The 27,750-nt window shown below is 36.7% G+C and overlaps 1 long non-coding RNA gene across 10 annotated transcripts; it reads right to left on the minus strand.

Annotated features, from left to right (window-relative positions):
- On the minus strand, nt 1–27,308 carry LOC147004255 (uncharacterized). Of its 10 annotated transcripts, none has more exons than XR_015047353.1 (6): nt 27,087–27,308; nt 25,304–25,539; nt 20,496–20,923; nt 14,182–18,978; nt 14,007–14,101; nt 1–812 (listed from the first exon to the last, which is right to left on the minus strand). It is a non-coding gene; the product is annotated as an uncharacterized LOC147004255 (long non-coding RNA). The 10 variants fall into 10 exon arrangements; XR_015047351.1 differs by lacking the exon at nt 1–812 and having other exon boundaries at nt 9,786–14,290; nt 14,587–14,809; nt 18,839–18,978; XR_015047348.1 differs by lacking the exon at nt 1–812 and having other exon boundaries at nt 9,786–14,101; nt 14,182–14,290; nt 14,587–18,978.
- Nucleotides 27,309–27,750: the final 442 nt, after the last annotated feature.

Genomic DNA, 27,750 nt, shown 5'->3' on the forward strand with positions numbered 1-27,750 from the left:
CTTCCTTCCTTTCTTTCTTTCTTTCTTTCTTTCTTTCTTTCTTTCTTTCTTTCTTTCTTTCTTTTCTATCTGAAAAAGGAGCAAAAAACACAAGATACAGGTCAAAAACTCCCATCTCCTATCTTGTCACTAGGTCCTCATCATCATATAAAGTACAGTGTACATTACTGATCTTGGTATTTGGCATGAAATCAAAACCAGCTATAATCTTTATAAATTTTATTTTTTTAATTTTTCATTATTACTATTATTACTACTACTACTATTATCATTTTATGTATTTAATTGAATTTATTATTTTTATTTTATGTATTTAATTTATCCCGCTCTATGGCCCCCTTATGCCACAATTCTTCCATGCTTCTCTTCTCCTCCAAGCAGGTGGGGTCACCCCTGAGTAACCCCCAACCCTAGCACCCTAAGTCTGTGAGGTTAGGCACATCCTCTCAAACAAGGCAGCCCAGCTAGAAGAACATATCCCACAGACAGGCAACAGCTTAGCTCCATTATGATTGTCCCAGACCCACATGGAGACCAAGCTGCAAATCTGCTATATATGTGTGGGGAGGCCTAGGTCCAGCCCATGTATGGTCTTTGATTGGTTGTTCAGTCTCTGAGAGCATCAGGTCTTTGTTTGGTTGTTCAGTCTCTGAGAGCATCAAGCCCTGGTTAGTTGACTTTGTTGGTCTTCCTGTGGTGTTCCTATCCTCCTAGTGACCGAGATTCCTCCTTTTCTTCTAAAAGAGTCCTCAAGGTCTCAAGACCCTTCGGGGATATTAGGTAAAATATCCAACAAAGGTGAGGGAGGGAACCTGTAAAGATCATATCCAGATGTTAGGCAAGGCCCCGATTGAGGGATGAAGCCATCCATTCACCTACAAAATGTTAACCCAGAATTGCTCCTATCTAAAGGAAATATAGGGGAAAAGAGTGGCGCAGAGACAGAGGAAAGGCCATCCAGAAACTGCTCCACCTGAGGATCCATCTCATATGCAGACACCAAACCCAGACGTTATTGCTGATGCCAGAGATGCTTGCTGACAGGAGCCTAATATAGATGTTTCCTGAGAGGCTCTTTCAGAGCCTGAACACTACAGATGGGGATACTTGCAGCCAACCATTGGACTGAGTACAGGACCCCAATGGAGGAGTTATCGAAAGGACTGAAGGAGCTAAAGGAGTTTGCAACTCGTAGGAAGGAAAATATCAACCAAGCAGATGTCCCAGAGCTCCCAAGGACTAAACCATCAACCAAAGAGGACCCAAGGCTCCAGCTGAATGTATAGCAGAGGATTGCCTTATCTGGCATCAATGGGAGGGGAGGCCCTTGGTCCTGTGAGGACTTGATACCCCAGTATAGGGGAATGCTAGCATGGTGAGATGGGAGTGTTGGATGCATGGAGGAGCACTCTCATAGAGGCAGGGGAGTGGGGATGGGATAGGGGGTTTGCAGAGGGAAAACTGGGAAAAGGGCTAAGAGTTGAAATGTAAATAAATAATATATCCAATTAAAAAAAAAAAGAATCCTTAAGCTCCATCCACGGTTTGGCTGTGGGTGTCTACCTCTTTCTAAGTCAGCTTCTGGGTGGAGACTCTAGAGGACATCCATTCTAGACTCCTGTCTGCAGGCATAACAAAGTATAATTCATAGTGTCAGACATCGGTTCTTGCCCATGGGATACGTCTCAAGTTGGTCCAGTTATTGGTTGGCCATAACTTCAGTATCTGCTCCATCCCCTGTCCAAGCATTTTTTTATGTATAATATATACAGGTTAAATTTTGGTGTCTCTATAGTTCCATTGGGATTCCTGCCTAGCTGCAGGAGGTGACCTCTTTAGGTTCCATATCCCCAGTGATGTGAGTCACAGCTAAGGACACCCTCATAGGTCGCTGTCTCTTCCTGGAGATGTTCATTATCTCCCCACTCCCACCAGTCATAGATTTCCATTTCTTCTCATGTCTATCTGGCCACCCTTACTGTCCCTCCCCATACCTGATCTGGAAAACAACATTCCTCTCCCCATCTCTTCTCTCATCCAGTTCCCTCCCTTCATCTGCCTCTTATGACTATTTTATTCCCCCTTCAATGGAGATTCAAGCATCCTCATTCATGCCTTCCTTCTTGTTTATCCTCTTTGTGTCTTTAGATTATAACATGGGTATCCTGTATTTTATGGATAATATCCACTTGTAAGTGAGCATATACCCTGCATATCCTTATGGACCTGGGGTTTTTCACTCAGGATAATATTCTCAAGGCTGTCTGCTGTATTTAATTATTGATATTGGAAAGTGTTTCAGTCTGTTAAACAAAGACTATTTTGGTTTTTTCAGGTAAGCTAAACTGACCTAAAAAATTGCAAATCTCACAAAAAAAAACATTTTGTGAGATTTATATCAATTATTATTTAAGTTTGGATGAGGAATTCAATGCTTTTAATATGATTAATGGAAAACAAGAATTTAGTAATGCAAAGTACTCTTGTTCTGAGAGCCAGAGATTTATATTTTGGGGAAAGGATTTCCAGTTGGTTTCAGATAACAGGAGGAAGAAAGTAAAATATATTATGGGCACAGACTGTTTTTATGATTGAGGTCCTGATAAGGGATGTTCTGGGGGAGGTTTACTACTTTAAATATGTGTAGAAATGTCAGGAAGGAAGGTAAAATGGGGATCATATAGTGTGTCTTAGTGGCATTCATCCCAGGAGAAAATCTAGAATATACAAAAGTGTCTGCGGCAGTCACTAGAACTTCAGCTTGTAAAAGGAATACATGAGATGACATAGGGGAAAGTTTTGTGCCTTGATTTCTGAATGTCACTGTATTAGTCAAGGTTCTCTAAAATAGTAGCTTATAGAATATGTGTCTGTGTGTGTGCATGTGCACACGCCCGTGCATGCTTGCAAGCATGTTTGTGCATGTATGTATATGAAAAGGATGTATTTGAATAACTTACAGGCTGTGGTCTAGCTAATGCAACAATGACTGGCTATGAATGGAATTCTAAGAATCCAGTAGTTGCTCAGTTGGCTGACTCGATATATTAACTGGTCTTCAGTTTATGCTAGAATCCCAAAGATGCAAGTTCTGGTTGCCTGAGAAGTGGAGTTGCTAGCAAGTTGAGAACAACGAGGCCAAGTGCAAAAGCTTCCTTATCCTATTTTTTGTTTAGGCTTCCTGCAGAACATGTGGAACAGATTATATCTGGATTAAAGATGTGCCTTCCTAAAAAAGATACTCCCACTTCAAATTAAGCAGAAATCTCACAGGCGTGCCCACTCTTTGGCAGTTTTAATTAATTAAAGTGTAGTCACTGCACTGATACCAAGAGTTTGAAGTTTGTTCTGTGCTATCCGAATGGATACTGGCTCTTTACAGTTCTTCTAACTCTGATATTTTCTCTTATGGAATAGAATCCGTCAGCTCTGTGTTTAAGAAGTCAGTTTGTACCCTGGCTCAGCATGTCTTCCAATGTCATAAGCAATCTGGTGATTTGCTTTTTCCTCTTGGGTGAGAGCATCTATACAGCCTTAGAAATGTTGGAGAAGTGCATGGGCATGCTCTGCACTGACATATCTGCCTGCAGCTGTATTGAACCATATTCATCTGTTCCTAATATGTGCTCAGAAGATCATTGCTCACATTTCTCTCTATCTCTCTTGGCAAGCCACAGCTAACACATGATACAAAGACTGTTCAGGACACTTAGTCTTAAATCATAAACCTGGGTGTTTGCTTTGGTTTGGAGTTGAATTTTACTAAGTTAAATAATAGCCGTATATGCCACACATGTTGAATATTGTAAAAATATTACAGTGTTGAATATTGTAAGTAAACCATACATATTGCACAGCACTTTGAATTTTAGCTATGGACTCAAGACAAAAAAAAAAAAAAAAAAAAGAGCATGACTATTCTAACACCTACAGAAAAGTTTTTAGCAGCTTTACACATTATCACTAAGATTGGATATAGTATTCCCATTATTACTTATTGAAAAAAGTACCTATCTATAGAATGAAATATTAACCAACAATAAAGAGGAATATAGATATTATATGTAGTATCACATGGCTGAATATTATATAATGTCGATCATAATTTCTCCATAACAGTTTTTACTGAATCTGAGTTTAGCATTTTCAATTATTAGCATCTTACAGTTTACTCTCTGATTTGGAATATCTTTCTTGGTCAGTCTAATTTAAACTTATCAATTATGTTTATGTTTAATATATATATATATATATATATATATATATATGTACACTTATTTTTCACAAAGAAAATAGAAAACTTTGATGACAGAAATAGAAAATGATATAAAACAGTGGTCTTCAACCTTCATAATGCTGCTTTTCTCTAATAAAGTTACTTATGTTGTAGAGACAATAATAAAATTATTTTTGTTATTACTTAATAACTTTAATTTTTTTACTATTTATGAATAAAAATATAAATAATTGATATGTGACCCCTGTGAAAGGGTTGTCGGACCTCACCAAAAAGAAGTCATGACTCATAGTTTGCTATCCACTGACATAGAAGATGGCAAGTGTTTGGGAGTTAGAAAAATTATTATTGTTAAAATCTGCATACTATCCAAAACAATACATTGCATCAGTGTAATCACTATGAAAATACAATTAACATTACAAAAAAAATGGAATACAAAACTTAAGCTGATGAGGAAAATACAAAAGACCTTGTATAACCAAATTGATGGTAGCAAAGGTCCAAAGCTGGAGGGAAGACACTAGCTGCTTTACTGAGTACTATGAAAATAAAGTAATGAAGTAGAATGGCACAGATATGAAAATAGAAATCCAGACCAGAGACGTAGAACAGAGAACCAGAAAATAGTGAGTGTGGTAGTCCTTTGTCATTTGCACTTTTATCACTGAGTTAAATATTACATAGGACAAACTGAGATGGGTTTTTGCTTCGCTTTGTGGTTTAAGAGATCCCATCTGTGGTTCACGTGCTTGCTTTGTACACAAAGCAAAGAAGAACCTCATGGTGGCATGAGCTGGAGCAACTCACTTCATTGCATCTGGGCTGTATCTCTGGTCCATTTCCTTCAGTGAGGTTCTGTCAAGTTTTATACCATATCTCAATAATACCATCAGATTATAAATTCCATCAAGTTGCTAATCCATTATTTGATATTGAGACTTTAGAAACCAGTGAGTTCTCAGTGACTTCATCTGCCATATTGTGACTAAGTCTTTGACAAAGCATTTTGTGGCCGCTCCATATCCATACCATAGTACCCTTTAGCATTCTGTCTAAGCTCTGCCCCAAAGTTCATGGCAACAGTCAGGGATGCTCTGCCCCACAGTTTCCTGGCAATAGCCAGCTAGGCCTGACCCACTCTAAAATTGGCTACTTGCCCCCTCCTTACTCTCTTACTCTCCTCTCTTGCTCTCTTGCTTTCTTGCTTTCTCTTCCCCCTCTCTCCCCATTCCCTTCCCCCTCTCACTTCACCTGCTTATAGCCAGCCTCTCCTCCTCCTCCTCTTCCTCTTCCTCTTCCTCCTCTTCCTCCTCCTCTTCCTCCTCCATCTCTCTCTCTCTCTCTCTCTCTCTCTCTCTCTCTCTCTCTCTCTCTCTCTCTCTCTCTCCCTCTCTCAGACTCTACTACCCTTTTAACCTCCCTCCCATGCTCTTAATAAACTCTATTCTATACTATACCATAATGTGGCTGGTCTCTCAGGGGGAAGGGATGCCTCAGCATGGGCCCAGCAAGGCACCCCCTTCCCTCATTCCTCACCACACCTCGATAGAACATGTCTACCTCTCTTTATCTTTTTATAAACTCATCAGTAACAGTCAGATGGATATTATCAAAGTTGCCTAAAGCCAACAGAGTAAAAGAACATACCATTTTCTTCCTTCATGTTCCTTCTTCCTTCTTTTTTTTTTACATTATATTTCTCCATTCCCTTTCCTCTTTCCAACCTTTCCATATACGCCTCTATCTTGCCTTTAAATTCATAGCCTCTTTTCCTGCTAATTGTTACTGCATTTTTGTGTACAGATACTCCCTAACTATGACCGTTTCAGTCTCTAACATTTGTACATATGTTTTCAAGGATGACTTTTTGGCACTGGCAAACCAATTGGTGTGTTCTTCCTTGACCATCTCTCCCACTCTGAGATTTCTGCCGTTGCCTCCTTGTGCAAAGCTTGAGGCTTTATGAGCTTCTCTCCAATCGCCTTTGTAATATCCATTATTGTCATTTTTGTATGCAAATAAATATAGACTTTATCTCTCATCCTCTCACCAAGGAAACTTTTCTTTGCAATCAAGAGAGACCACTACAGACAGCAATTAATCAAAATGCAAATTTTTGGAGTCCATTCCTAATAATAAATTTATTAAAAACAAGAGCCACAATCAAAACCTTGAGAATCAATTGAGGAACAGGATGCAGAAAGATTATTAAGAGTCAGAGGATTAAGGAGTTTGTGGTGAGATTGTGTCTCCTCTAACGTCAGAAACTATGACTCTGACCAACATGAGACTCATTTGTAATAGATAGTGCTAGAACAGCTGTATACTCACATATCAAGAAACAGAACTGTACTCCTATAATTTGTCATGTACAAAAACAAAATCAACAAAAAAATCTCAAAAGAAAATGAACAGGAAGGTGGAGTAATGTTTTGAAACCACCCAACTGGAATGGTACTTAATATCCACAGTATACAAATGCACTGGTCCCTTGGCATGATACTGACACAAATACCTGAAAGAAAGCCTAAGGGGAGAGATATTTTAAGGTTTCAGTCCATGACTTAGCCCCATGTGGTAGCACAGAAACATGGCATAAGATAGAGAGATTGTGCTTGACTTCCCATTCAGTGCAGAAGTGGATCAAGAAGAAGGAAACAACAATATAGTTCCCAGGTCTGATCTCCACTCATCTATTATCTGGAGCTAGATCCCAGCTCCTACCCTTCATCATATCACAAACTCATTAAAGGAATCACTCATTCACTATTTCAGAGATCTCAAAATCTTTTTGTCCCCAGAGACACCATCACCGACACTATCAGAAGTGTGCTTCTCTGATTTCTAAGGTGGTTCCACTCAACTATAAATAGTGATGATCACAACAAGTAAGTCAAACAAATAAAAGCATATAATCAGATTCTCTATTTAAAATTGAGCAAATAAAGGACTGACCTTCAGACCCTGTACTGTGCATTTTCCTGTAAGATCAGATGCTGAGCTCCAAGAATTCAAGACCCCATCCACTTAGACCAGTAAACTCCTCACTTACATTTTGAAGTCCTATTGAGTCTACTATTTCATTTATTCCTGCTACTTGTTTGGTACAACACATATACATATCTTAGGCAACTGCTCAATGAACTTGCTTTAGAGCCTACAGTAGCCTTTAAACTTGGTTTCTCCCCCCTCCCAATTACTGTGTAAAAGCATTTCTTCTGCCTAGAGGTCCCCAAGGAGACACATATGTCTTTCATGTCAGGACCACTATGTTTGTCCCACAGTAGATCCCTAAGCAATCCAAAGGCACAGCTTCAGTACCTCTCAACTATAGTTCATGGCATGCGCAGTGTACCAGAAAGCAGACATAGAAATCATTGTGGCCCTGGAGGCACGGTTTCAGGCCTCATGTTCATCAGTGCACCCTAAAGCAGCCCTGTCAGTTTAAGTTTCTTATTTCTTGTGGTTAGGTAGCCACTTCTTCTTACTTGTGACCTCACTGGCCATGCAGGTGGAAATCTGAGGAATCAGAAGGAAGCTGAATAATTCCATTAATTTGAACATGTCTACCACGTACAAATTTGACTGTATATCCTGATGTGCCTTTATGTTCCAATGCCAGGCAGGAGGAGAAGGGGTCTAATCTTCCTTAGCATCTCATTTACTGACAACCTCCCAGCTAAGGGTAAATTCAGCAGGATCTTCTGCCCACTACATCTTTCTCTACTGTTCCTGCAGTTCTCTCCATGCTTATGAGACCCAAATGGAATGTCTCTACTGAGAACAAAAAAAACAGTATGTAATGACTTGAGAAGATATTCCTTCCTACAAAAGTATACATACCATGAGTGCAAGGCTATATTAACAGCCTCTCATCAGGCAGATATGTCACTATCCAATAGAAACTCACAAGACTACAGAAATACACAAATTGCATAATGAATAATTGAAATTAATTAACACAACAAAGTCCAAAGAGTTATAAATGAACATAGAAAACTAAATGACTCTATCTACAAAATATTTGAAATCTAGGTTCCATAGAGTTGCAAATGAACATAGAAAACAAAATTGATATATCTACAAAACATTTGAGACCTAGGGCTCAGGGATTACTGCAGCAGAAGTAGGGTTGAAGAGACTGTAAGAACCAGAGGATCACAGAGTTTTCTCTGAGTCAGTCTCCTGACAATATCAGAACCTTTACCTATATGGCTCACCAACATGAAGGCCCAAATGGGAGCTGAACAAGATCACACAAAACTTGATGAAGGAAAGCTCAAGAGGCCTCAAGCCTACACAGCAAGTTATACTGAGAATGATTTCAGTGAAATTATAAATGTCAAAACTTAGCAATTTTTTGAAAGAAAATGGACTTCAGATTCATGTACTCTTTAGATCCCAAGATAAAATAATCTAAAGGTTAATTTCAACACATGATACCATAAAGCTCTCAAACAAAGCTATTCACCAAGGAGAAATTCTCCAAAGCTTGGTCAGTGGCAATTGCCGCAGAAATCATGCAGACAAGGAAAAAGAATATTCATTACAAGTTCTGGGGTTGAATTTGGGGAAGGACTTACAAACCAAGCATATGATCAATGTTGATGCTGTCCTTTGCAAATGAGGGCTAGACAATGGCATATCAGTTAAAGCCTACATTTTAATCACCATTGGACCTGTCTACAGATTGCTAACCAAAGTTATCCTGAAATGATTCTAAACATCAATATGAAAACATGGAAGTGTAAAACTGCTATAGAAGCGAATGCATAGTCCAAAACAGAAAGTCCTAATGTTGCAGAGGTAGTGGCTAAAACACTCTTACTTGTAGATGGAATGCTACAGATTTCAGTAGGAAAATCAAAGGCAGATATTTTAATTTTGTTGAATATTCTTTAATAAATAATTACCCATGGTGACATATGTTAAGTACAGCCTTGCACAGGAAAGCAGATTTCATTCCTATAGTCACACCTTTGTCAGTGACTTAAAGCAAGAGGATTTGTTTGAGCTCAAGAGTTTAAGATATTTCCAGGCTAATGAGAAGACATTTTAGAAAAGAAAAAAAAAATGACTGTGTGGCCAGTATCATACAAGATGAATTGATAGAAGGGATCTTCAGTGCTCTGAATACACACACAATACATATGGAGATACATGTGTACACATTTGTGTTTAAATAAATGCATTCATGCACAAATATATATTATTTCCATATATGTGCACACATAGTCATGGCCAAATACACACATACATACACACACATACACACACACACACACACACACACACGCAGAGAGAGAGAGAGAGAGATTGAGAGAGAGAGAGAGAGAGAGAGAGAGAGAGAGAGAGAGTGGGGGAGGGAGATAGTAACAGAGACAGAGAGGCACGCATACATATAGGCAAACAAAATTATACACAATGAGAGAAAAGTCATATGTTCCCCAGCAAAATTGTCTATATTAATCATTTCACAAAGCATGTATCTTAAAGAATTGTCATAACATTTTCTTTGTATATATGCATCCATGTATACATATATATATATATATATATATATATATATATATATATATATATATTATATCTAAATGAATCCTTGTTTTTTGTGAAAAGAAATTTTGTGGGAAAGTTCAGAAAGATTGGTTGTTGAAGAAATAAATATAAGTCATCTTAAATTCTGAGGTCCACACTTCCTGAAGATAAACCCAATTCTGAACTAAATGTTCATCCCATGTGACTAGGTACATGACGCTGGATACCTTGGTAGCACACTGTCATTCTCTGTCATTCTGTTATCATTAATATAACACTGCTTGATATTGAATAGTATGGTCTTTAAGACTAAAATTTTATTAATACTACAGAACTTATTAGCAGCTCAGTAAAATTAGAGTTCTACAAACACAAGTGCAGAGTGAAGTTGTTTTAAAAAAAAACAGTTAGGAGGGTATTTTATTTTCCTTCGTTTTCAGTCTGTTTACAAACAAAACTCAAGTAGCAGACTACACAGTCCAACCTCCTTCCAGTTCACACTGAAGAGCTGCAGGCAAGCAGCAACTACTGACAGGATAGCAATTAAAGCCCACACAATTCATTACCCCTTTTAAACAGAGTTCTTTTGTTTTGTAGCACAAAGGGGAAAGAAACCATGAATTGACACCCAGTCCCATACTGCAAACACTATAAATTCCATAGAGTTATGTAGCACTCTAGCATTCAGACTCCCAGCTGAGCTCTGGGTTTATTTGTTTTCTGCTCTGTTTTGACTTGGGCAATGAGAAGTCCGCTGGAGAATCAGCTTGCCTATTTTCTCCAAATGTTGGCATTATTTTTGACTCCATGGACTCACTTTGTTTGGTCATGTTTTAAAAACAATGTCAATTCTGACTTCAAGTTTGGACCTGAACATGCATTTTCAGCCCTTGCTTTCTCTCTATTTCAATGAAATAAAATACTTCCTGGCTAGGACAAATACAAATAGAAGACGCTTGCCCAATATCTAATTTTAAAATATTTAAATAAATCAATAACATATGGATTTTCTTTCCCTAACAATATATATATTTTAAGAATCAGGTAAAATAAAATGTCTTACATTTTTTTACCTAAAACAAAATCCATCAAGATCTGTTCTCAGCTGCTCAATACACTGTACTCACTCTCCTCTTCGGGTGTCCCACAGCTGCTGGTCCTCTTATAAATCACCTGTTAAGGATGCCTACTAGACTAGACTAGAATGGGGATCACAGTTATGAGAAGGAGCCTACAAATAATGATTATTTTGTCTGAATAAAGTTTATGAACGACCAGTGGTTCCAAAATACCAGAATGTTCCAAAGAATGAAAAGCATTTTCATACAACATGCTTTCTTTAGATGTTCTTAATAATTGAAACATGATGCCCAACCCCCAGATATCATTATGATCAAGTCTCTAAGCAATGTTTCTTGAAGAAACAGCAATAAAGAATCTTTACAATCTATACTCTGATTACAGACTACAAGAGAAGTTGATTACAATTTCATCTCTCCTAGTTGTAAGATGGAAAGAATTCCTATCATATAATTTACCTTTATAAACCTCAAACTGTTTTTGTACATATCTGCCTCCCTTACTTGTACCCTGTTTGTTGAAATCTTCTGTTAATCTAAAGATGAGTAAAAGAATATCTCTGAGAGGAAAATTTCATTACGTTGACACTTAGAGGGAGAAGTAATACAAGTTTTAAAGAGGGGATACAGAGATAGTTCATCACTTGCTTTTGAGAAGGACTCCAGTTTGATTTCCTACAGCAAGGTGGCAGACCCTAACTAGTTTTAATTCTATCCCAAGGGATCCAATACCCTCTTCCGACTTTTTTTGGGTCCCAGCCAGGAGAGGGGGGGAGGGTAATTCAGTTATCGTACAGAAATGCAAACTAATATATAATTTAAAAAAAAAAGAAGAGTTAGTAGGTCAGAATTCTAATTCTGATAACCTCAACTAGGATCTACCTTGTCATTCTATGCCTTTTTTTTTTTTAGGTGGGGAACAAAAGTAAACCTTACTCACATTTGTGATTTCAAATAATATCAATAAATTCTTTAACACAATGCATCATCCCCCCCACACACAAAAACAATCATCATTAAATACTAGTTATTTGCTATCATATTGGCCACTATTTGTATTATTGCCTTTATAAACTAGTTGAATTGAAATAAATAAGAAATAGCTAGTATTGCACTACATTTATTATCTTCAGTGATGGTGAAAGAACCTAGTTGTCCCCATTTGGTGTGTACCCAAGAATCACGAACAAACAGACCGTCTTGATGTAAAAACATGAGGTAGTTTAATGGTGGAGCTCTGGTCGAAACATATCTTACGCAGGAGACAGTGGATTCAACCACGAGGCTTGGAAGCTAGGGGTTTTTTATAGAAAAGGGGCTGGGGCTGGGGGAGGAATTGGCGAGGTTTCACATGATTGGTTCATTTAAACATCAGCAGGGAGGAATTGGCGCAGTTTCACATGATTGGTCCGCATCAGCAGACTGTAAATGCAGATAAGTTTAACTTAGGTCAGAAGGGCAGGAGATAGGGAGGCGACGGGCCAGTCCGGACATGTCATTCTCTTTATCTTTATGGCCAAACAGCCTCAGGAATGTCTTAAGGACGGGCCTGCCCAGGCATGTCCTGGCCTGTTCTGCTATGTTCTCAGACCCAGGTTTCAAAGCTCACAAACAATTCTTTGGGCTATTTGACATAAAGTACATGAATCACGGGTCTCAAGTTTTATTTTATTTTTTCAATGGAATATTGGATGAGGAAAATTCAGTTAAATAGATCTAATATAATTCTGTTATTTTATAGGTAAGACAATTGACAACTTGAGAGATAGATGTGTTCGCTGGTGCTTCTCACACGTAGTATAAAAAAACAGACATTCAGAATGGAAGTTTAGCATGCATACATACTTGCATTTCTCATTTGCTTTACTGCATGAGGTGAAGAGAATGTCAAAAGTGAAATGTTTGCTGGGTCTCTGCTTGCCAAGGACCAGCCTTGGCACAGAGAGGGTTCTGAGAGGAGTAAGGGATGATTGGGAGTATCAAAAAAGAACAACTCAAAGTCAAGTCATGGATACAAGCTAAAGATGTGTGATCTGCTTGATACAGCTTTTCCAGCCTGATGCTTTCTCTCTGCAGATTTTTTGTCTTTATTCTGCTTGCTTGCTATTCTAAGAGATCTCTCTATGTCATGCTTTGGGTGTGTGTATGTGTGTGTATGTGTTCTCCAAGCAGTTCTCTTTCTTTTATTCTAAAAAATTCTCTGGATAGCTCATCTCCTGCAGAATACAGTCCAGTCATTTACATACCAATCCAGTCATTTACTCTAGGTTTCCTTTAGATTATTTTATGAATCAATGTCCAGTGACAACAGCCCTTTGATTCTTAAGAGAGTATGCATACATTTTTTTCTTAACATTGCAAAAGAATTCAGACATCCACCTACCTTTGTTAAGCACAAATGATAAACTAGTTGCATGGGACCCTGCCCTGAAATTACTACCACACTTAGGCCTAATCTTGCTCTGTTTTAGGCTGACCTTGAACTCAAGAATCTGCCTGCCTTTGTATCTTTCAGACAAGCTGGCTCATAGTATAGCTGCTTTTGTTTCTTTGAATTCATGAAGCCCATCATAATTGCATCCATATATTTTTGCATAGTTGAGAAATTATGTAATTTTGAACTCGTGTATTTAAAGCTCTTTTCCATAACCTTAAAGGCTGTCATGAAGGTCCCAGTGTTTACAATTTTGCTGAGACATTAGCCACACTTTTTGCTCCTGGACTTCTTGCTGTCTGAGTATCATGGAGTCATTAATGTTAACAGGGAGGACATTCTTGGAGGACTGTAAAAATATGTACTTTATTACACAAACAAGCATTATGACCACAGTAGCTATCCAGACTTATGGAGGTGCACAATGGGGCCCTGTCCCAGGGGTGGAAACCACATCACTCTGTCCCCACCAGGGCCAAGATGGGCAACACATTCATACCTCTTGGTTTTTATATCATTATAATCCCAGAAACTGTAGATACAATTAATTCTAGATCTATGTATAAACATGCTAGCTCAATCAAAAAGAAATGATAGCATACTTCCATTTTTAAAATTAATTTACTTTACATCCCAATAGCAGCTACCCTCCCTCCTCTCCCAGTCCTTTGCTCTCCCCTTCCCTACGCCCATTCCCCCTTTCTCCTATACTTACGGACAGGAGTCTAGCATAACTCCTCTGAGAGGCTTCACCCAGCATCTGATGGAAGCTAAGATCCACAGCCAAACATCAGATGGAGCTCAGGGAATCTTGTGGAAGAATGGGAGGAAAGATTAAAGGAGCCAGAGCAGTCATGGACACCACATGAAAACCTACAGATTCAACTAACCTGGGCCTATGGGAACTCAGAGAGATTGAACGGTACTTTCCTATTGAGTCTGAATTCTCCAAGGTTGCTTCTCCAATGCTGAAGTCCTTTTCTATTGCCTGAAAATCTCCTAGAGGTAGCACACAGGACAGCAAAATAATCACTGAAACATGCCACAAGAATCCTGGAAACTTTGGGATTTCTTTCCTTATTATATCGTAAGCTATGTAGTATAGGTCACAACAGCCAGAAGCAAAATATAACATGAAAATAAGACTTGTGGATGGGTTGATGAGCAGGGGAAGGGAGAGGAGATAGGGGGTTTTCAGAGGGGAAATCAGAGAAGGGGATAACATTTGAAATGTAAATAAAGAAAATATCTAATAAAAAATAAAAAAAAAACAAAAACTCACAAGAGGCCCTTACTTAAGTAGGCAGAGTCCTTTGTGACACAGCTGATAGGTCAGCGACAGAAGATTGCCAATATCTGACCATTCTTGGGTGATTATACAAGCTTTAACCTAATATTTTATGAAAAATTAATAATGGTCCCCGAAAGTGGCCATCAAGCTTGGGTTAAATGTGAGATGAGAATCACCAATCCATTCAACACTTCTTGTTCCATATGTGACTGCCACCATCAAATCACCTGAGAGATATTACAATAGGAACACAATCATACTTTAGGAATGAGATTTGGTCCTTGTTTCACAGTGTGCCCATCAGTCCACCATAATGAGTTAATGTAAGCAGTGACAATTTCAGAGAACTTGATACCAAAAGTTTGGAAATTAGGCATATAAAATACCTAGTCAATACTACCACTAAGGAAGTATCATCTGTATGAATATCTAATTAAATAGGACTCAGATGTTTAAAGCTGAACTTCATATAGTCATTATTTCAACTCTCTATTGTTCAAGTCCTCTATGTGCTTCTGCATACTTTCTTTCTGCTCCCTGCTGGCAATGGCACCTCCCAACTTAGTAAAGCATTGAATACCATTAATGTGCTTTTCACTCTTCCTTCCAGATCATTAACACGGGCATTACATAAAGGCAGTCCTAACACCCAGTCCTGCACGTTCCCACTGGCTCCTTTCTCCCAACTGTACACACTGCTCTACACCATCACTGTTAATTTTAAATTCTTCAGCCAAAAGCCACCACAGCTGGAACCATTGGTAGGGTATATTTTTAGCAGTCTGCAATGCATTAGTAAATTTAAATAATTTTAGTTTACTTCACAAGCAAGAGTAAGAAAATGGAGTAGAATCTATCTTACAGATAAAGCCTATATAGCATGATACTTTAAAACTTTAATAAAAACCTAAAAAAATTGCCATGGAAAGACAGATTGTTTTCAGTTGTTTCTGTTCTTTCCCATCATAACACTGAACTCCAAATGCTAGTTTGTCCCTCCCCATAACACACTAGCAATTCCATGTCTTCATGTTTTACAGAAAACTCAGAAAAAGCTTTTTAAAATGTATTAAGTTTTCATGCAGCAAATACTCAATGCCATCTAGATGCCTGGGACTGCTCTAGGCATTGGACAAAATAGAATGAACCAGCAAGTAAAACTACTTACTTCAAAATAAATTATGATGCAGAAATTACAAGTAAGCAAGTGAAGTGATCAGCATATCTGATGGTGATGGAAGACAACTAGAAAGTTAAAATGCCATAATAATAATAATAATAATAATTAATAATAATAATAATAAAAGATCAAGTAGTGATTGGAGAGAGGACATTTTAACAGGTGTTACTGAACAATGTCTTTGGTGACAGGTTGAACCAAAGAAGCAAGGCGCAAAGAGTTAAAGCTGTAAGACTGAAGAACCACATTGCCTCCTTGAAGAACACATAGCCAACCTCACAAGAAAAGAGAGGGACAAGGTATTTTGCATGTGTGGAGACACAGATTTGGCAAATATGGGTTAAAAACAAAGAGAGCAAGTGAGGTTATTTAAACTTCGACAAGGATTGAAGATGTGTAAAGAGACTGAGAAAGAAAGCTAATTGGATAAAGGAGTACCACAATCTGAATCATTAGTTGTCTTCATCCGAGGTTTTAAGACATTCATGTGTAGAAGAACAACCGTGAAGTATAAACAATGTGAAGATAGTTTGGTGGGTCTGAAGTAGAAACTACACCTGCATTTTTGAGTAGCCCGCCTCCCTGCAGCAGGAACTGCATCCTGTAATTCTTTCTTTGAGTGGACAAATTCAGAATGATGACTTCTATGGCATCCTATCACAACAGACTTCTCATTAACTTCTCCATCAAAGCTGTCATCCCAACACATTATACACCCAACACATTATAGATGTCTTGATCTGAAAGCACTGTGGCTACTTTAAGAACATTATAAAGACAGTTGAAATGCTACAAGACAACGTTATGATGAAAGCTCTTGGTACTCTGTATTTCAGTCCAAAGATTATATTTTCATATGAGTTATTTTTGATTCAATAAAATAACTCATATTTGAGAAAAAATGCTTTGAAGAAATAAAGCATTCTCACACAAACTGTCTCAGTTTAACATCCAACATCTTTGTGATACAGGTTAGGCAGGTAACGTCAGCACTACTTTATAGCTGAGAAAACTTAAGTTTCGAGGTCAGACAGGTAGTTAATGAAAAAAACCTCAGGCTCTAGACCAAAACACTCCCTACTAAACTCTACATTTTCAGTTGTACTCCACAGCAAATAGAAAAATGTAGGCCAGAGTGTGCAGGGTAGTCTCCTAAAGGACAAATAATTATGAATCTATATCTTGTTCATTATATGAAAGTATTTATTTCTGAAAAAATAGGACAAAAGCTGTTACTATTTGAAGCCATAAACAAATTTAGGAAGTAATATATTATTTCCATCTCTCTTTCCCTTTCCTTCCCTCCCCCCTCTCTTGATCGATCTATCTATCTATCTATCTATCTATCTATCTATCTATCTATCTATCTATATGTGTGTAAGTATATGTATAATCTCATAGTTATATCACTATGGAGGAACATTTCTAACCTATCTGCCACATCACAGAGGTGTTGTAAAGATTAATTAAACATAATTAAGTGAATTTTTGAGGGCATAGGTATGATCAAGGCACTAAGAATTGTTAGCATTTCTCTCGCAGACAAGTTTTAATTTTAAAGAAGCAATCATTAGAAGATAATACATTCCTCAAAATTATTCAAAATACACACACATCTATTTTCCCCAAGAAAATAATAAACAAGGCCATGTTACTTACAATCAATAGTAAAAATAAACATAAATTTGTTTTAATATGAAAAATGTTAAAAAAGCGAGTTTGCTTGAAGTGCATGTGTTTCTTCTCATGAACTACTCTCAGCATCTTCCAACATACTAGTGTTTGTTTCCTCTTTCTGTTCTACATTTATACTATATACTATATATACACTATATACTATATACTATGTACTATATACTACATACTATGTACTATGCTCTATGTACTATGCTCTATGTGCTATGTACTATCTACTATAGATACTATACTACACTCTATACTATATACTATAATCTATACTCTATATTTTATACTATAAACTATATACCATATACTGCCATTTTCACCATCACAATCAAGCTCCCTTGACAAAAGTCTCCATGAGAGACAACACAGTGTTCATAACATTAGACAAAATATTAAAGGTTGGATTTTTTTTCCTGGTATGTGCTTTTGTAAAAATAGCTTTCATTTCAAATGTCAAAACATATCAAAAGCATTTAGCAAAACTGTAGATATTCTACCTGGAGATAAGAAAACTTGATTTTCTAGAACATTTCCTAATCCCTGTCAGCACCATTTAAGGGATTTCCATGTAAATATTTTCACATAACCTCTTTCTTTTGGCTATGTTTGTTGTCAATTCCACTTGCCTTGCTTATCTATGTGAATTCATTTTAAACATGCATTGGAAGACAAATAGATCAATGTTAATGACTGTTAGTTATTGACAGCAATAAATTTTGAGGTAAGTTTTTATTAGTAGCTGGGCTCCAGCATGCTAGTCAGTTATTTTAAGACACGCAATACATATCTAATTAATATAGGGCTAATGCACTTAAACTTCATGTAGTAACACCCAGGAACCACAATGGAGGATCTACACTGGGAAAAAGAAAGCAGGCTGTGTGCATTTCCGTAGTGTCAGGTTATTATCTATCTCCCAGCTCCCCATGCTTTGGAGAAACTAATCAATGATTGGTGAATTTCTTTAATGGATTTTGAACAAATGGTGTGATGATTGATACCTTCCTCCTAAAATTTCTTTTATGGCAAAGTGAAATGGGTTTTGCAGAATATGAAAGGTTTTCTTACTTTATATTTAAAACCTGTAGTTTTGTTATTGAATTAAGCAAATTTGGGGGTGGGGATAAAATCAAATCCTAAGTTTGTGAAATTGGTATTTATTGTGTTTTGTTATCAATCCAGGAAGTACCTTCTACAATATAGTATTATGATCAGAATACATAATGGGTCAATAAGATTTTCCAAAATTAACAGTCTTTCTAAAGTGTGTTTTAATTACTTTTAACTGTTATCAAAAATATAAGAATCAGAGTATGAGGGTCTGCATTTAAATCTATCACATCCAACTATTTGATGTGGAAAGGGAAATTTTTCCTTCCTGTTTTCTTACCTGATTTTCAGAAAGGATGAAGAAATAGAAGACTATAACACACCATGGAATCAGTCAATCACTAGTCAAAATTGTACCTTGTGTTTTGGTGTTTTTTATAATTTCAAGTTTCAGAACTTTCACTCTTACAAGGGAAGTACCTGAAATCACATTGCAAGCAGTTAACACTTAGAGAGTATTTGCGTGTATAGAAATAGACGTTCTAGTAAGGTTGAAGACTTACTGCCTTGGGCACACAAACTGGTCCTGAAAGGACAAGTGGTGTCAACACAAAAGGCTGGATGAGCCTGAGAGCACACTTCTAGTTCATAAGCATCACTTCCTCCTGCATATCAACGATCACGCCACATGGCATATATGCATAAGTTTAAGGTAAAAGTGAACAGTTAAACAGGAATGAGCAATACAGTAAGTGGTCAAGAAGATGCGCAACACATTTCTATTTCCTATAATGTCAGGATGTCTCAAATGGATCACAGGAGAGAGTTCTGAATGAATCATTACCCAATACCTCTTTTCTTGATTAATATATTTATATTCTTAATGTAATCTTTGTTGGCATGCATCCATAATAGGAATTTTAAAACATCCTCAGCAGCCAGCTCTCTTAAATGTTGCCTGTTTCCCTGATTTGTTTTTTTGTTGTTGTTGTTTTATTTTGTTTTGCATTGGTTTAGCATCACAGATCTATCTCTCTATATCTATATGAAGAGTGAGACCCTCTTTCAAAACTTAATTTACGCTAGAAAAATATAGTGTGTTTTTTAGTATTTTAATTTAATGGAGTAGTTGGAGCCTTACCAATTAATGATGAAGCCATCCTCATTTCCTTATTATAGGAGCTTCACTCTAACATTTACATATTTTCTTGTGTGTGTGTGTGTGTGTTCTGATGTTTTAAAACTCTTTCAGCCTTTATTGGAATTACTTACCTGAATTAATCTTCTAAATATCCCTTCAGTTATCTATCCTAGAGTGAACTTGTATCCTATCCTGTTACTGCTCTCCCACTTGCCAGCTTTCAAGATTTGATAGTATTACTGAACTCAGGACACAAGACATTTCTGGTAGCAGTAGCTTCCCTTTATTATCAGCCAACAATTCTGATCAATTCCTCTTCTCATATTGACTTTTCTAAAATCTGCCATATCTGTGGCTTAAATTTTGGCTCTACTAAATTCCAGGGTGCACTATATCAAGATTTTCTGACTGAAAGAGATGGGCACAAAAGTTTCCTGAAGTGGGATTGAGTGACCACGACTGTACTCCCAGTGTTAACTTTGAGCTCTGGGTTGTAATTTCCTATGTGCCACAAACTGCAGGTGTTTGCAGGTGTTTTGTCTAAATGAAACAGAGAGATCTGCATATAAAAAGAGGGAGAAGTGCTTTCTTTATTTGTACCATTAACAAAATACTTAGCAAGCTAATAAGAAACTTTGGAATTCTCACTCAGAGAGTACTCATAAGGCACTTTAAAGCCAAGATAAAATACACACACACACACACACACACACACACACACCACCACCACCACCACCACCACCACCACCACCACCACCACACCACAGGGGCACCATGGATATAGGCATGAGAAGTGCACTGGTCAGATTTTGTCTATTTGACATGATCTGTGAGGAGAGTACTATTGAGTGATTACCTTGTCTCCATCAGACTGGCTTGCAAGGATTTCTGTCAGGCGTTTTTGTTGATTAATAATCCATTTGAGAGGGAGGGCTCAGCAACCTGTAGATGGTGCACCCTGATGCAGATGGCATTGGGTTGTATTAAATAGACTGAGCAAACCAGTAAGCATATTCCTCCATGGTGTCAGCTTTGCTTTCAGTGGAAAGGTGCTAATTCTCTGAGGACAGAGTCATGCACAGGACAGACTCTTGTTCTTCCCATCTGTGCAACCTGAACACGCGTGATGGATTTGCTTATGTTTAACCCCCTTAGAACAGAGGTAAAGATTATACTGACTGTCTAAGTCTAAAAAAAACAATGGACAGAGAGCACTTTGCATATTCACCACCATGTAGCAAGTGTTAAGCAGTTTTTCCTATTGATTTGCCTCTTCTGGTATTTCTAAAGAAAGAAAGAGAGAACAAGGAGTGAATATAAGGCAAAGGAAGGGGTATTAGCGGACTGATAGCCATTCCAACACACTATAGTATTATTAGTGATATGTCACTAATAATTAAAATCCCTTCTTACTCAATTGAGAGACAAGTCTCAAAAACTCTTCTCAGTTGCTTTTACTATTAAACACAATGGCCAAAAATCTTGTTAGGTTGCTTTTGGACCCTATGTTTAGGCCCTGATTCGAATATTCATCCTGCAATTCTAACCTTAATAAAGGAAACAACAGTATTTTAACCTATCCATTTTCTGCTGTAATATGTATTTCAAGACAAATGTGGATTTTTCCCCTTCCTCTATTACATCAGTAATATCAGAGAGCAGCCATTGTACTAAAGAACTAAAGTTTGTTTGTTGTTTTGCTGATCAAAGTAAAAAATAAAAACAGTCTAGTTTTACATAATTAACTTTTGACCTACTAGCATTCGTGAAAAATTAAACATTCAAATATATTAAACAATTAATTACGGCAAAGTAACAATGGTTAGCTGGCTTTCACAATATATAACAATGATGTTCCTTTAAGTCTTGTGGAAAGAGCACAAACTGCAGTGTGAGACAAAAGTCATATAAAACCTGGCTATGTTCTCCCAGTGAGACAGCTGAAGTCTTCTGAGGATTGTGAATCGCGGCTTTCACAGCTGTAAATTGATCAAGCTGTGAGTATCTTATCTGTGTATGCAGAGGAGAAGCTAGTGAGAGTCAGTACTCAAGTTCTAAGTACTTTGCTTGGTAGATGACACTTCAAAACTATTTTGTATAAAAGAAACGAATGAAAAAACAGATATACTTTGGCATATATGTAAATTACCTCTCCATATAGAAACAGGAAATATGAAACTATACAGTATTATTCTTCATTGAAAAGCAGATGCTTTCTATGTCTAACTTAAATCTTTTTATTGTTGTGTTAAGATTTTTTTTATTTCATATGTTTAAATGTTTGCCTGAAAATATGTTTACATAATCAGGTTTGGTAAAATGCCGGTTTGGTGTCCACAGAGGTTCAGAGAGGGCACTGCATCCTCTGGATCTTGGGTAACAGAAGGTTGTGAGCCGCCATATGTGCTGGCAACTGAACTCTGGTTCTTTGCAATAAGAGCAAGGGCTCTTAACTGCTGAAACATCTCTTCAGCCCCCAATTTTTAGATTTAAAACAGAGTACTTAAGTGTTGGTCTAATGTTCAAAATCAAAAGCATGATCTTCACTGAAACTGTAGACTTGAACTTTTCCCCCTAAGTCAGGTTTGACAAGTGGCATGTTTTTACTAAGATGATTAAATCTGAGACTTGAACTTTCTGGCTAAATGTGTATAATTGAAATCTGGCTTTACATTCTTTGTGTATGTTGAATCTTACTGTATTCAAACCTGATGGTGGCTCCACTATATCACTCTGCAGGATTAAACATGAACAAGAAAGGTACCTAAGGCTCCTTAGTAGCTCACTGGCCACCAGTGTATGAATGCACAAGTGCCTTCTAAATATTTTGTGTGTTTATCAGAAAATAAGTCTGAATACAGTTTTGCTGTATTTTGTGAGATGCTTTCTTCTTTCTTTTTAGCCTGCTTTTCAATTTCCTCCTGTGTTCTTTTTTCAAGGATAGAAACCAGCTTTTAGAATATTTAAAAATTTCTGCAATATGGTAAATGGTAGTTGTCTTTTATGCCTTGGAAGATATCCTGGTGAAAGTCCCGCAGATTTACCCCAGAGAGCTCATTCTCAGGGTGGTATAAGCCTTCTAGGAATCCTAATGCTTCATTTCCTCTGCCAAAGTCCTGCAGTGCCTCTCTTCAGAAAGAATGGAGCTCAGGTGCCAATGGGAGCAGTAAATATACCCATAAACTAATTTGCATTGTAAGTCAATGCAGCTTACATCATTTGCTAAAAGCAGTTGTCCCTGCCCTCACAACTCCCTGATGGAAACCCCAGGTTTCCTTCATATACTTCTGGACTTAATTTACAGAAGAGAAAGTGTGGGGTGGGGTTCTTTTGAGGGAAACAGAAATAGAACTGGAATGTTCTACTTCTGTGAGTAACCACTTCCTCCTCTGTTTCTGTTCTGAGCTTTTCTTTTGAAGAAGTCAGTCCTATGTGTGGAGCCATGAGATATATTAAACAATGATTGGAAAAATATTCAATGCCATTTCAACTATATTCACATTAAGCTTTTTCATGTTCGATTGATTAGATACTATAATTTGAAGACAGATAAGTTTTTCTTGATTATTTTTTCTTCTTTAAAGCTATTAACAAGTGTATAATGTTTAAGCAAGCACATGTCAAGTAGGAGTTATAAGTCCAGAAAACCAAAAGAATGCTAAAGGACACTGTTAATCTATTTATTCCATTCATAATCATAACAGCATATTTCCTAATAGTAGTTGTAAACCACTCTACTGGTAATATAAATTGTCCAGGATTTAAATATTAAATAATCCCTGTATTATAATCATCTCTGTCTTTTTGTGCTGTGATAAACATGCATTTCCTTCATGCTGTTCCTTAGTAGTAAGTAAATACCTTGACAAACACACATGCTGTTGCCTGTATTTCAACACACTATTAATCATTTTTTCTCCATATTCACTCAGAAATTAATCAATTGTCACTTGAATCAGACTCTCAAAACTATTTATGCTTTCATATGTATAGTACATTTCAAATAAATCTAATACAAAAATCCCAAAAGTTGTTTCCCAGCAGTGATTACAAGCTCATGGGTAATTTCCAGCCATCTCGTTTTAAACAAAAGCATGGGCTAGAAGGGAGGGGTTTTAGATCCTGATACTCTGAGGATGAGATGTTTCTGCTGACTCCAACAGCAGTTTCAAACAAGCAGATGATTAGGCTCCAAGGAGCCTCATCACCTCCGCCTTGCAGGTTCAGGAGTGGGATGGCAGAGAAATAAGACAGTATTGGAACCTCCCAGGAATATGCCCTTGCTAGCCATGTGAATTCATACCTGTTATAAAAAATACCATTTCCCGTATGTGAGAGTGCATGTCTCAAAGACACAGCAACTCACAGCATTGATTTCCTGATTCTAAATCTCATCAGAGACAAGGAGAGACATCCAGCTGACTAACAGATTTCAGAGCTAGAACGTTTCCCAGTGAAGCATTTCTTGCTTCTGATTCTTTTCTTTTTTGTAAAGGTTCTTTTCTTTGTTGGAGCTCTCTTTCCTTGTACATTTATTGTCAACAAAGTTAAATTTTATTTCCTTTACTTTTCAAACAAAATAATTTTTGCCAGGCTATGTGCTGAATTTTTATTTGAGATATATTTAAAAATATTGTTTGCCTGTTTGGTGAAATGGATTTTATTCTCAAAAATAAGAATACATGTTTTAAAGGACTTTTAAACTGTTTTTTCCTTATTAACCTCCCCAGGGTGAGTGTGCAGGCTTGCATTTGTATTTTCTGTAGGACTCAAGCTAATGCTGGAATTCTTCTCTCTCTTGCCCTCTAGTGCAGCTTGCCAATATGACATTGCTTATCGCTTACACCTCCCTCTGAATGTTTGTCTATCTGATGTAACCATATCACTTTGTTTGAGCTTATTATTTCTATACAATTCATAGCATATATGACTGCAAATGCCAATGAAATAAAATAAGGGGAAATGGGAGGCTTAATGGAGCAAAGCAAGCATGTGTTGATGGCAAGGAATTTCTAAAAGTACTTCAACCTTAGTTGGGGATAAAAGAAAAAGAATGATAGAAAGCAAATCCTGAGTTTAGATCCACATGGAAGGATGGAGAGAGCAAAAGACATAACCCAGCCTGCCTTTGTTGTTATCATACACCATGGCAAAACTATATCAAACAAGTATAAAGTTCAAATATCTTATCTTTTTCCCTTAGGGGTGAAAATTCCTTGCCTAAATAATACATGAGCATTTAGAGTGTCATTGGTACTAGAATAATAGTAAATAATTGTAGCAAATTATTTTTTCTTTCTTACTTCCCTTTGTATTTAAATTCTGCATCCATCAATAATAACACAAAGATATTAACATCAGTCTTAAGAAAAACAAAACACACATCTTGTTGCCATGACCTGGGGAACTCTGGAACTCAGTCTATGCCTCATTGGTATCCCAAACTAAATCATGTATGTTATTTCTGACTGCCTTTTAAATGACATTAATATAAATAAAATTCATTTAATTGTGTGATTAATAACATGAAACTCCAAATGTGTATTAGTGAAGAAAAGCTGTTGTAAGCTAATTATGACTGTAGCTATCCTCTATAGCCCCGACTCTGTATAATCCTTCTCATTTCCTAAAAACAGCAAAGTAGAAAGATAGTGAAAAGCACACCTCAGAATAATGATCAGGTCAGTAAAAGCTTCCGTTCATAATTACTTGACCAGTATGCTCATGAGGCAATTATACTTAAACACGTGGAAACTTTCAATGTTCCTATTAAGTTATATCATGGGCTGAATCCATTTCCTTTAGCCAAACACCCGAGTAAGCATAATAGATCTTGTCCGACGAACATTATTTTCTGATAGACCAGCACCAAGTGCATCCACTGTTGCTGTGAAAGAGGACTGGAACAAAAGCAATTTCAAGTGATTTAATAACAGGAGTACAGTGAAATGCTCTCTCCCAAGCATATCCTAATAAGTAATTCTTAAAGGTTTAAGACATGACACTCCTGAGAGGAGATAGAATTCTGGTTGTTGAACTGATTCTCTGAACTGAGCCGATGCCCAAATCTAGACTCTAATGTAGGACATACATACACTGTAAATAAAAGGAGCAGTGTAAGAAGCTTAAAATAAAACATGAGTCCAGGGTTTCTATGTAAAAATATTTTGTCACCCTTGCTTCATGACCCAGAATTTGTGATGTAAATAATTTACAATAACATAAGTGAGATATCACCAGGTGTGTATTCACCCAAGATAAATTTAGATTCAAAATGAGAGACAACCTATAATGAGTTGCAGAAAGGAGAAGTTAAAACAAAACACATTCTGTTCCTGGTTCCTATTATTTTTTAAAACTTTATCTTCTCTTCATTATTTAAATAGGGTAATAGTTAACTGATACTTATAATCAGGAAAACAATCAGCCTTCTTTGTAAGAATTAGTTTTTATTTTTCTGTATTTGGGTATTACAGTCACATAAATAAGCAAATTATACAATGGATCAATATTTTTATGTTTATTAAAAACTGTTCAGAGAATATAAACCTCTTATCTATCGGGTAGGCTAAATATAGAATTATGTATATAACCTCTATTTAAGGCATGTATTTTTCTAAGTTTTCTTGATTATTAGGTGTAGAACTTCTATTAAGGTAATAAGATCAAAGGGTGAATAAGGCATGGCTCATACCACCAAATGGCCACTGAATTCATTTAATCCTTTCATATTTTTAAAGATATTATCACTGTATAATTTTATTTATTCTCATAGCAACTGAATGACAGAGAGTAAGCAATAAATTCTATGGACAGATATGGAAATGAGTGTCTCTTATGTTTCAATATTATTTGTTTCATTTTACATGGAATAAATATCTTTTACTGCTGAACTAGAAATTAGGATTTGTTCCTAGAAATGTTTGATTCCAGTAAGAACACAGGAGATGATATGGAAACCAAATATCACAATAATTTACATGATAATTTTGTTTTTAGAATGAAGTGGTAATAAAACTATGATCATAATTTCATAGAAGAACTATTTATCTTCACTTACCTGTCAACACTATGGAATATATATATATATATATATCAAACATTATATATGAAAGATATAAAACAGGAAATCAAGGCAAAAAATTACAAGACTCATCATTTGCTTAGTCTATAGAAATAACTGCTACTTCAAATTCCAGAGACACCAACTTACATACATTTAGAGGCATGCATGCATTTAGTACAAAGGCATTGATGTTGATGTCTATATTGTCCATTATTCAAATAGACTGAACAGCACAGTGATATTGATTTTATACACTGGGGATAACTCATTCACAACATTAACAGTTGTTCATATTGAATTATGTATTAAAAAAATTCTACCTGATCCTAGACAGTAATAGCGTTATTTTAGTTTTATTATTTTATTTAGTTTTTATTTTACCTTTTCTCCAAAGGGTCTCTTTAAAAGTCATAAACCAAAAAATAAGTACTGAAAATGTAGATAGCAGCGGTCTGTGGTCCCTCTTCTCCCATACCCCATTTCTTCACCTACCCACAGTGAAGATTCACTTGGCAACCAGAATTCAAAGGGACAGTGTGAACACTATGAATTCTACCCCTCACTCTCCACTGCATAAAGGTTGAGAGTGTTGATCAGAAACAGTCCTTTATCTGCTACATGCAGACTATGACTTAAATACCTCAAAGTTCATATTACATATAATGAACCTGGTGTTACATAATGCTGCTGGGAACTGTTCACCTGTGAGATATGTCACAAACAGCGATCCCTTTTCTCCTCAGAGAATAGAAAGTGATGTTCCCAGGCTTGAGAGTTGTGCACCTGAGGCCCTAATTCATTTTTGTTGAAGTATACACTATCATGAAATAACACAATGGTGGAAGTCATATCAAAATGATATCAGAATACACTGCTTTGAATTCATATTATTTAGTACGTAGGAAATTTTTTGTGAGGTAATTTAAAGTGCATTCTTCTGACACAGAACTAAGGTTCTTATCACCTGTGAGACTAAATTCAATGTCTGTACAACAGAGAAAGCACTTTCTTTCTGGTTAGCCAATGTCCAGTTTCAACACATATT

The sequence above is a fragment of the Mus caroli genome, unplaced genomic scaffold, assembly GCF_978045245.1.
Source record: "Mus caroli unplaced genomic scaffold, Mus_caroli_1 scaffold_6, whole genome shotgun sequence".
In the NCBI taxonomy this organism is placed as follows: domain Eukaryota; kingdom Metazoa; phylum Chordata; class Mammalia; order Rodentia; family Muridae; genus Mus; species Mus caroli.